Genomic DNA, 11,835 nt, shown 5'->3' with positions numbered 1-11,835 from the left:
CTATTCATTTCCTCAACTCTTCATTTCGCCAACCCTATCTAGTATTTGGAGAAACGAACGGTTGGCGAAATGAAGAGTTGGGGAAATGAGCTATTCATTTCCTCAACTCTTCATTTCGCCAACCCTATCTAGTATTTGGAGAAACGAACGGTTGGCGAAATGAAGAGTTGGGGAAATGAGCTATTCATTTCCTCAACTCTTCATTTCGCCAACCCTATCTAGTATTTGGAGAAACGAACGGTTGGCGAAATGAACAATTGGCGAAATGAAGAGTTGGGGAAATGAGCTATTCATTTCCTCAACTCTTCATTTCGCCAACCCTATCTAGTATTTGGAGAAACGAACGGTTGGCGAAATGAAGAGTTGGGGAAATGAGCTATTCATTTCCTCAACTCTTCATTTCGCCAACCCTATCTAGTATTTGGAGAAACGAACGGTTGGCGAAATGAAGAGTTGGGGAAATGAGCTGCTCATTTCACCAACTGTTCATTTCGCCAACCCTATCTAGTATTTGGAGAAACGAACGGTTGGCGAAATGAACAATTGGCGAAATGAAGAGTTGGGGAAATGAGCTATTCATTTCCTCAACTCTTCATTTCGCCAACCCTATCTAGTATTTGGAGAAACGAACGGTTGGCGAAATGAAGAGTTGGGGAAATGAGCTATTCATTTCCTCAACTCTTCATTTCGCCAACCCTATCTAGTATTTGGAGAAACGAACGGTTGGCGAAATGAACAATTGGCGAAATGAAGAGTTGGGGAAATGAGCTATTCATTTCCTCAACTCTTCATTTCGCCAACCCTATCTAGTATTTGGAGAAACGAACGGTTGGCGAAATGAACAATTGGCGAAATGAAGAGTTGGGGAAATGACCTATTCATTTCCCCAACTCTTCATTTCACCAACTCCGTAAAAAAAACTAGTTGGCGAAATGAGTAGTTGGCGAAATGAACAGTTGGAGATATGAACAGTTGGGGAAATGAGCAGTTGGTCAAATGAAAAGTTGGATATATGAACTGTTGGAGATATGAAAAGTTGGGGAAATGAACCCCACCCTTTTCGCCGCCTTTCCCCTCCAGTCGCTGGCGCGTTATTTGAATCTAACCACTTTACGGCCGGATTTCAAATTTCTGTGGCTTCAATATCAGAAGTAAATGAACCGAAATTATAGAAATAGCGCTCAGAATCGGAGGGACAGTAGATACAGGGACGAGAAAGCAGGAAAAAATTTCTATTTTAAACGTCTTCATATTCAGGGGGAGTTAGAAAGTAAACAAACCGTGGCCATTGTTAAGACGTGGTTCACCATGGACAGTATTATTGTAGTTAGTTTTTACCATTTTGATGGTAAATTAAAAATAAAACTACGAGCGTAATTAAAAAAATGCCCATTTGTTTTGAACACCGCCATTTTGTTTGTTTACAACTAACTCTCCTTGCGTTTAGGTCATTTTAGGTGATATATTCCAACGGAGGCCGCCAATACACTTTCTCGTCCCTGTATCTATACTGTCCTTGCTTTATTTTTAATACTTTCACATAGCAGAATTTAGGTAAAAATCTATTCGTCCCACCTAGAGGTCGGCATTATCGGACCGTTACCCACTTTTTTTTTTGATTATCTATACAGATTTTTTTTTATTTTTAGTGAATTTGACCGTATTGTAATTTTTCTTTTAGTTTAAATATGAATTATTTAAACATTTTAAAACCCCAACCAAATCAATAAAAATTTTAAAAAAGGCGACGTTTTCGATAAATGTTTTCCTATGGACCAAATAATTCAACCTATTTGTCAGATGATATATATTAAATTTGGAAAGTGGTAAATAACGTGATAGATAATGTTATGAAATAGCTTTAATCCCGAGGGGCAGTTCACTCCTCTTTTGAGCGCATAATTAATCGGATTAAATTCGATTAAATGTATTAAATCGTGTTAATCGTGATTAAATTTTTGATCCGATTTAATCTCGATTGAAATTTGTAATCCTAATTTAATCAAGAAAATATTTTAATTATTGATTTAATCGGCTTAATCGTGATCTAATATTTTTATCACGATTTAATCACTTAATCATGATTAAAATACTTAATACTATCCCTCCATCTAACTAAAGATAAAACATTATAAATATTGGAAATTGTAATGTAGCAATAGAGAAAATGCGTATAAGGTTTGGACAGAGACATGTACTTTATTTGGGACCAAAACTTTATAACAAAACAGATAAAGATATTAAAAAATGTGAAACTATAGCATTATTTGTGCAGCTACCAACTTGACCGTCTCAGATTTTAAATCACCATTTTAGTTATTATTTAAAAAAATCTTAAACGTGGCCGTTCAAATCGAGGGGTTGATCACTTGCCGTAATCGGTGTACACGCCTGTAGCTTTGACCGTACTCAAATGATTACCCAGTGCCGGATTAAGAATTAGGCACACTAGGCACGTGCCTAGGGGCCCCCGAGGGTCAGCGGGCCCCGAAAGATCCCACGTCAATACGCTAGTTCAAACAATAAGTTATTTGAAAAAAAACATTAAGCTTATTTAAATTTAATAACAGTTTTACGGCATGTTTTTTCAAAATGAAAACAATCAATAACTGTGAAACTATATTGATTCTTTTTTTAATATTTATAATATAAATGAAATATGAAATACTATTCCGGAAAACACTAAAAAACGAATTTGAGTAAGTCGAGATAAGGTACCGCGTAGCAGTGGCGGACTGGCCATAGACTGGGCCTGCCCGATGGCAGGTGGACCCCATGATAAATTTGGTCAGTGGGACACCTTAAACCTTCAACAATATGTCAACATTATAGTAGCTTCAAAATATAATAGAAGTTCCAAAACTTTCAATATTAAATTATATTTTTACTGAATAAATTAATATTTTATTTATAAAAAAAAGTTCCAATGACATCGTCGGGGTGCCGAGGCGCTGGCGGTTCAGCGTGGATTCATTTTCAAAACAATTTTAACCATTTTTAACACATTTTAAAAAGTTTGGCTAAGCCCAAGTACCCGACGAAAGAAGTTACGTCTTATATTTGGCAGGGTCCCGCTGATTTAAGAGTAAATGTGTTTAACCTAATAATGGACCGCATTGTCCAGTCACTAGATTCACGTTTTTTACAACACAAAAAGTTGTATAAAGATTTATCTTGCATGGACACAGCAAATTTTAAAAATATTACAGAGAAGGGCCTAGAAGATGACGCCTTGGATGGTGTTAAGCTATCTCCACGAATCAGTAAAGATGAAGTTATGTTGGAATTGCTTTCTTTTGCTTCGAACTTCGACGTATTAAAATTATTGCTTAATTGAAAAGGATTGTTAGATGAATTGGATGTAGAAGCAATTATTGACAGATTCGCACAGTCATCTAGTGTATTCCAACGATTACTCAAAATATAGTCGAACATGAAACATGCTTTTAAACAACCGGTTAATAAGTAAAATTTCGGCATTTGTCTAAAATATAAACTAAAAATAACAATCTGTATAATTATGTTTACATTTAGTATCGACTGTATATTGCCTTTAATATGTTATCTGTAATTATTAAAAACATTATATAGCTATAACATTTCTTTTATAAATGGCGACGAACCAGCGACCTATGAGTTGCCGTTTCAAAGAGTATTCCAATTGAAAGGAACTGTTACAACTAGGTGATTTATAAAATGCTATGGCTTAATAAAAAATCGGGATATATTTTACGCGAGACAAGGGAACACCTATATTGTGGGCTTAGTAGTCCAAAAGGAAGAGGCGTTGGGACCGCAACCCCCCCCCCCCCCCCCTTAAATGTAAAAAATCAGCGGGATATTTAATAGTTTTCTATGGCGGTAAATTCAACTAGTTAATTATTGTTGCATTGTTTTTCAAAAACTTCTGGAAAGTTTGGGATATAAAACTTATGATTTGATCATAATCTAATCCAAGGCATCACTCGCGAGTTTTGAAAAAACCGCCAAACAACGCCCATTTTTGTTTTTTTCCGTGGCCCCGCCCAAAGACCTTGATTGGATATGATTTTTTAAACATGAGCCATATGAAAATGAAACCTGACTCAGAGCGCCCTCCTATTGAGAACAGTTTGTATGTTCTACTCAAGCTAATACTTAACTGTTAGAGTACTCGAAATCCTTTTTTAAAATAAGCCTAATTACTCGAAAACTCAGGAAAAAATAAAACTCGACTCGAAACTCGATAATGTAAATTTTAGAAACTCGACTCGAACCCGTAAAATCGAAACTCGCACGGTACTAGTTGTTTATTAGGTTTTTTTTAATAAAATTGAGAGCCATACCTTGCTCGACTTAGCCTATAATTAAAAATTCTAGATTTTGTTGTAAGAAAATCTCTCGCATACGGTTTCATAAAATTCGGCAGGAGCTGTAATGCTTCGTCACCAACCAGAACATGTGGCGCTAACTTGTTTGTTCCTGGTAAAGGGAAGTCACGTGGAAAATCTAGTGATCCAGCTTCTAATGCCTGACCGAATTCAGACGCTTTGAATACACCACCATCGGATGTAGAGCCATAAGCACCAACATCGACAGTTATAAATTTGTAACTGGCGTCTACTACTGCCATTAAAACAATGGAATTAAATCCCTTTAATTGATAAGGAATTAACGTTAATTATAACAGAAAATTTTGTAATTCTAAAGTATAAAATACCTTATAATTGTGGTAGAGTGACCCTGTGTTGGGGGGTTGAGCAATCATGATGTGCTTTCCATCAACGGCCCCGCAACACATTGGATAGTTCCATTTCTCTAAATATTCAGCAGCAGCCATTTTCCACGTTTGAGCAGTGGGTTGCTTAAAGATTTGAATTCTTACTAAAGTTAATTTAACACTACATCTATTTTATAATTACGGGCAAGTAAATTGGCTGGAGAACTTTCCAAAAGACCTGACACGTTTGCTTAATTACATTGTAAACGGTGGTCTTTGCCATCCGAAAACAATACGCCATACTTGAATAGGAATTACCGGTTGCCAGAAACCTAAATATATTTTTAAGAAAATTAAATTTTTATTTTATTTGTTTTTATAGATTTACCTCAAGCTTAATGCGAGTTTTTCAGCAGGTGAAATAAGGTCAGATCTCGAAAAACATGTTGATTTTAAATATGGTGAAACTAATGATAACAATTGGTCAAATGTTTCTGGAGACATTCTTGTGTAATTTCTGAAGTAAAGGGGGTCTGTTTCTCTCATTGACTTTAACTTAAATTTTTTAAAAAGGAAATTATTTATATTGGGAAAAAATAACCCAACTTTACTTCCGATATACTTACAAGAGTTTCAAAATCTCCTTCAGTTTTTCTATTTAACCAAATTGGGTGAACCCACCATTTTTTCTGCTTATAAACGCGTTTCTTATTCTTTTTCTTACCTTTAATTACAATTAAAAGCTTTAATAACGCAATTTTTTTCCTAATAAGTAAAGCCTTCATATCTTTAACCGCCATGTTTATTTTCAAATTACGCGGCTCGCTAAAAATCTCTCGTCTTCATGAAAACGCGTAGCTTGTGCTTTTTGCGTTTAGCGCGGATATTCGAAATATAAAAATTGTTCAAGCGAAAACGAAATATCTCAATCGTTTTTTCGAAGCTACAAGCGTTCGTGAAAACGCGGCTTTAGAAGTATAAACGTTTGCGTGTCAAGTATGATAGTTCGCGGGTACAAAGTATGCTCGTTTGCGTAAAGTATGCTAGGTTGTGGGACAAAAGTATGAGATATGGTAGAAAAGTATACAATAGTGTGAAGTGAGAATTTTGTCCGGTTTGGCGTGCCATAATCTATCCTTCCTTTGTTTACATCAAATGACAGTTGATTTTCCAAAAGGCATAATGTATTTCATTTCACCGCGCGTCGATGGCACCACGTAATCTGCCCATCTCATGGCTTCCTACATTGGCGCAAAGGGGTCGGCACTCGCGGTCAACTTCGCCAGATACAATAGTGCCTCTATTTCTTTTCTATCTCTATGGCGCAGCAGGAAAGCAGTGTTTCCAAAGTTTGATAGACGGAACTTCCAATAAAAACTCCCTATATTTATACGTGCCCAGTCCTAAACATGCTTTCATAAAAACGTAATCCCGCCCCGAGGGGTAACGACTACGTGTAGTAGGTGTACATTTGGAAAAAGTAATACTTTAAGTATTAGGAAATATCGAAAAAAAATTTAAATATATTCGAAATCTTGTATTACCGCTTAATATTGTGTATTACGTGGAATACGAGATGAAGTACTGAGAATATTCATAATATTTGTGAAGTATTTCGCGAAGTATCACGAATATTAAGGAAACTCGTGAAGTATATCATTAGATTTGTAATATTGAAAATTCACGAAATATTTCAATTCCATATAATATGGAGAATTACCATAGGAATAGGAGAATACATTGTGGGAATACAATGAGCGACGATGAGTACCGGTAGTACCAAAGATAATCTAGACTACGTACGTAGTAGCGAGGATTTGAATTCTTGATATTTGGGAGTTTTTCGGTGTAGTCTAAATATTTTTTTGGTTTTCGTTGCGAATCCTACTATACCTCAAAATCTTCTTGGGAAATTATTTCGGCCGATTATCGGCGGTTCAAAATCATTGAGTTGGGAATATACAGGGTTTTAACTAAAAAATGGACCAGGGCGAATATCTCAAAATGTGTTTTAGCTACGATTTTGAAATTTTAGGTTGTTATAGAGCGCTCAGGGGGTCACCCAACTATTAAAATTTCAATGACCGTGAACCATGTCTTCAAGGTCATTCGAAAATTAACTTGAGAACCGTAAGAGCTACGAAGTTGGTTCCAAATAGAAAGTTGTTCCCCGTCACATTTTATGGTTAACTAGCTTTGACTCGATCTGATTTGCGAAATAGGAAGTCGAGAAATGTTAGGCCAAAAACAAGACGGTCGTTAAGTTGATAACGTGTAGAAGACGAGTTTTGGGAGCTGAAATTTTCAAACTAAAGACCCTCAACCACGATGAGGTTGTCTAACAAATTTCAGTACTCTAACAAGAGTACTTTTAAAGTTATCAGTTGAACATCGTCTTTAACACGTTATCAACTTAACGGCCTTCTTGATTTTGGCCTAACATTGCTCAACTTCCTATTTCGCAAATCAGATCGAGTCAAAGCTAGTTAACCATAAAATGGGACGGGGAACAACTTTCTAATTGGAACCAACTTCGTAGCTCTTAGGGTTCTCAAGTTAATTTTCGAATGACCTTGAAGACATGGTTCAAGGTCATTGACATTTTCATAATTGGGTGACCCCCTGAGCGCTCTATAACAACCTAAAATTTCAAAATCGTAGTTAAAACACATTTTGAGATATTCGCCCTGGTCCATTTTTATTTAACACCCTGTATAACTAGAGATACAATTACGGCTTCAGAAATCGGGGTTTCGCGGGACAAATTCTTCACTGACTGTAAACTTTATCATTCGGCGGTGGCGCCTTCTATCGTTTCAAAAAATCTATATTTTTGCAAATATCGTCTGCTTAATACTTTTTTGGACGTGCTCACGTGTATTGTAGTGGTAATTTGTATTTAGATATTTAAATTACTGGGAATAAAATCAAAATAACGTTTAATATTCTGATTATAATAAAAAGTAAATATTGTATTATTCTAACATAACTCCAACTGTTAGAATTAAAATAACTTTTGGCATTTGAACAATATCAATTTACTATTTTCCTAATACATTCCCTTTTCAGCTTCTCATTAAAGGGCAACGCAAGTGGTCATGCAGGGGGGAACTATGTTTTCTTCAACAAGCCGTAAGTAGGTTTTCCAAGGATGATTTTATACAGCGCGAAAGCCTTATTCTCCTTGGTGTAGCCACAAGGCGCAATTTCGCTCTCATTCCCGAATTTTTCGATTTTCTTCGCTGAGTTAGCTCGCAATCAACGAGCCCAGGAATTTAGACCTAGCTTAATTTATTTATTATGGAGAAAAGAACTGGGTTAGTTTCCGAGAGTTGGACTTTGATATTTTCGATTTAACAATGTTTTGGAATAAAATTATTTGTGAATTGAATATTTTTAATAATGGAAGTTGAAACATTAGGCCTTGGACGCGGTAAATCTCTGCCGCTAGCCTCACATTGGATTAAGAAAATTCAACACCACACACACTCCTATATCCCGTTTCCCTTAACAATTTCCATATCATTATACCCCGACAGAATATTTATCTTTTTTTATTACATTTATTTTGTAGAAGTTTAGGATCCGATTTGTCGGTAAGCACGGAGACTTCACTTTCCTCGGCCATTTTCGCGACTCAAGAATGCGTGGATTTTGCGTAAAAACCGCGAGAGGCGCATTTATACAAAATAAATTCGGCAAATATGGTTCTGCTTTTTTTACAGAGGGTAAGGCTATGGCAGATAGCGCATGCGCAGTCGTTCTTTTTATCTATAAGATAATTTACCCCCTGCATGACCACTTGCGTTGCCCTTTAATATTCTTCGCTATTTTACGGAGTCTCAAGTCGGTGTAAAACCCTTCATGATTCCGTAGGATTATTAAGCCTTTCGATGTTAAGCAATAATCATGTTGGCGATATTTATCCCTTCTTCCTGCACCAGCTCAACCAACATTACCAATAATAACCAAAGTATATCCCTAAGCTTAATTTAGAAATTTTCCATTTAATTTTATTTTAATTTTTCCCAGGTTTTGTAATTTGGTTTATATTTTAATTGTATTTGTGGATTCCATTTCCCGGTCCTTTACTATTTTTAAAATCAACTTTGCACTTTCTGTTGCAATTTTCATCAACATTATTTTTCTTTCAGTTTGATCTCATTTATGAATATATTATTATGTTGTATCTTTTTGGTATGTTCGTACACAAGCCGGGAACGTCTTAACATTAAATAAATAAAATTTGAAAGTTGGCACTGCATTTTACCTGAGAGTACTCTTATTTTCGCGTTGTCACGATAATCAGACTGATCAAAATGAACCCCGCAAATCGCGTCTTCCTGTTGTGGACCAGGTGTCGCATCAAGTTGCCTTATAGCCTCAAGCCATTTCTTTACTAAAGTCGGTCTTTTAATTGGGAATCTACATATTAAATCATTGCTTCAGATAAATTCCTTTCCATTCCTTATTATACACTTATGCATTGAACATTTTTGTTTCTAGCGGCATTAACACAACCTTTAACTAAAACGTTTCGACCCTTTATGGTGTTTATTAAACAATTAAAATAGCTTATTAAACAATTAAAATAGCTTATTAAACAATTACTATGGCTTATTAAACAATTACAATTGACGGCTTTTAAAATTCATTTTGCGCGTGAAAATACCTATACATGTTATGGTAAAAAAAGCACGCAAAGAAGGATGTGTGCCCAAGACATGTACCTGTAGTGTCGCGCGCTAAAACGCCATTTCAAAATCAGTCAATAAACTATTAAAAATAATCTTTTTACATTAATTTACTTTTGTCTAATAATTCACTGTAACTTCGAGACGCGTTTAGTTTGCTAAGCCTAATTCTCCGTTTAAAATTTTGCATCAATTTCGCCTGAAAGTAAAATCGACGTAACTAAATACACAAATCAGAATTATATACGTGGATTTTGCTTTTAGGCTTTAATGATTCCCACCGCTAGAGATAGATGGCAACATCGTCGAGTGATAACGTTTCAGATTTGAAGCAAAATTTTTGTCCCGCCGCTCCCGCGACTAGCAGATTTCAATTATACCTCTTTATTCCCAACTCAATGTTCAAAACCTTCTAAAACTCATGGCATTATAGTCTACTTTTACTAATGAACACGCCTCGTAACAAGCTAATATGGTAAATTATTATCGAGATTATTCTAGAGCTAGTTTCTAGGGATGTGTAGATTATTCAATTAGACCAAATAATTCTATCAAAATCAAATAGTACTCGGAAAAGTTCGCGAATATTCATTAAATTACTGGCGTACTTTGGAATTTTATAGAGCAGCAAAGTAAAACTAAAACAAAGCTAATTATCTTTAAAAGTAATAAAGATATCCGAATAAAAAAGTACTCAAATCATATATCCAATTGTTTCAAGTAAAATGACATACTGCACAACCCGATCGGTTTGATGGTTTTACAAATTTGCTGGATGAAAGCAAGAAGGATTAACCCATAGAACACATTTTTCATACTTTGTACTCGGCTTGGGAACCGAGAAAAAACGCAAACCCTGAGCGCGTGACACTTTTGATATATCATTGCTTTTACACGATCGATATAAGCAGTATTTTCCCATTTTAATGAAAATTTGTGAACATAACCAATTTGTTAGTTAAGCCTTGGCGGCTCGCGCGTAAAATATAATTAGATGTGCTCAGCTCACGGACTCGTCAAGAGAGGGAGCTACGTAGGTACGTTTAAGAAATGCGATGACTCCAAAACCACGTGATAAAACTTTACCATTGCTTTCCCCTCTCCCCTTTTACTCCCGGTTGTGGGTGGTTGGAATTACAGTCAATATATCAGCGCGACTTCACATAACCACTCCTTGTCTAATCCTTCTTGTTAGAGCATAGCGCCGAACCAATTTTCAACGGTGGCGGGGTGGCGCGCCGATTTGCAGAAAATAATCGGTAATATGGCTGCCTTACAATAGCGGGACGACTATTTATATAGATCGTTTTAGGTAAAGCGCGTGCGCGTACAGATAAGATAAGAGTTGGTGATATTGGTTTTTTAGTACACAACATTACCTTCTCTCTTTTTTTTATTCTTTTTTTTTTAAAGTCCCAGTCTAACAACTGGTTTATGTTGTCGATGTGAGCGTCGTAGTTGAACATTTTTAGGGTTGGTGTTACTCGTGGAAGGTTGACTTGACGCTTCTGAAACCGGAGTTGGTTGAGATGGTTGGTACGATGATTCTGGAACCTGAGTTGGTTGCGTTTGACTTGTGGATGGTGTGTCAGGTGTAGCTGCGCTGTTTGGAGCGGTAGATACGATTGGGGCAACTGCTTTGTTGTTAGTGGTGCTTGACGAGACAGGTGCAACAGGGTTGTTCCGGATAGTGGTGGATGAAATAGGTACAGGGAACCCGTCGAAGTCGTCTGAAGTTGCGTCTGGTATGGCATCCGTTACTGTGATAGGTGCTGATTTGGTAAACCGTAGTTTTAGTTGGTTACGATGTTTGCGTAGGATCTGGTTTTCACAGGTTACTTCATACATCGTCTTGCCTATCTTTCGGTTGATTTGGCCAGGAACCCATTTTGAACCACGGGAGTAGTTTCGAAAGTAAACTGTGTCTCCTATCTGGAAATTAGCTGCAGTCGTGAAGGTGGTTCCATTGATGGAAATCTGGTTACGAGGATGACATAAGTCTAGGCGTGTGATGATGTTTCTTCCCAGCATGAGTTCGGCGGGTGACTTGCCGTTTGCTAGAGGGACATCAGAATACGAGCCAATCGTTGTTCGAGTATGCCGGCTCTGAAAGTATTTAGACCTTGGTTCAAGATGTCGATCTCGTCGGTAACCGATCGTGATATTTTCTTTAGCGAGCCCTTGATGGTTCGTACCAATCGTTCGGCTTGGCCGTTAGATTGCGGGTGGTAAGGTGCAATCTTGAAGTGTTTAATGCCATTGCGATCCGTGAACTCTTTAAAAGCTTCGCTTGTGAAGCAAGTGGCGTTATCCGTCACGAGAGTTAGGATGATTCCGAAGCGAGCCATCTTCGTGCGTAGGGAGCGAATGACTACCTCAGTTGAAGTAGTTGCTACGACGTCTACTTCAATCCATTTGGAATAGGCGTCAACGATGATGAAT

Source organism: Leiobunum rupestre, chromosome 9 (assembly GCF_980474605.1).
Source record: "Leiobunum rupestre chromosome 9, qqLeiRupe1.1.hap1, whole genome shotgun sequence".
In the NCBI taxonomy this organism is placed as follows: Eukaryota; Metazoa; Arthropoda; class Arachnida; order Opiliones; family Sclerosomatidae; genus Leiobunum; species Leiobunum rupestre.
This window is presented reverse-complemented; position numbering follows the sequence as displayed.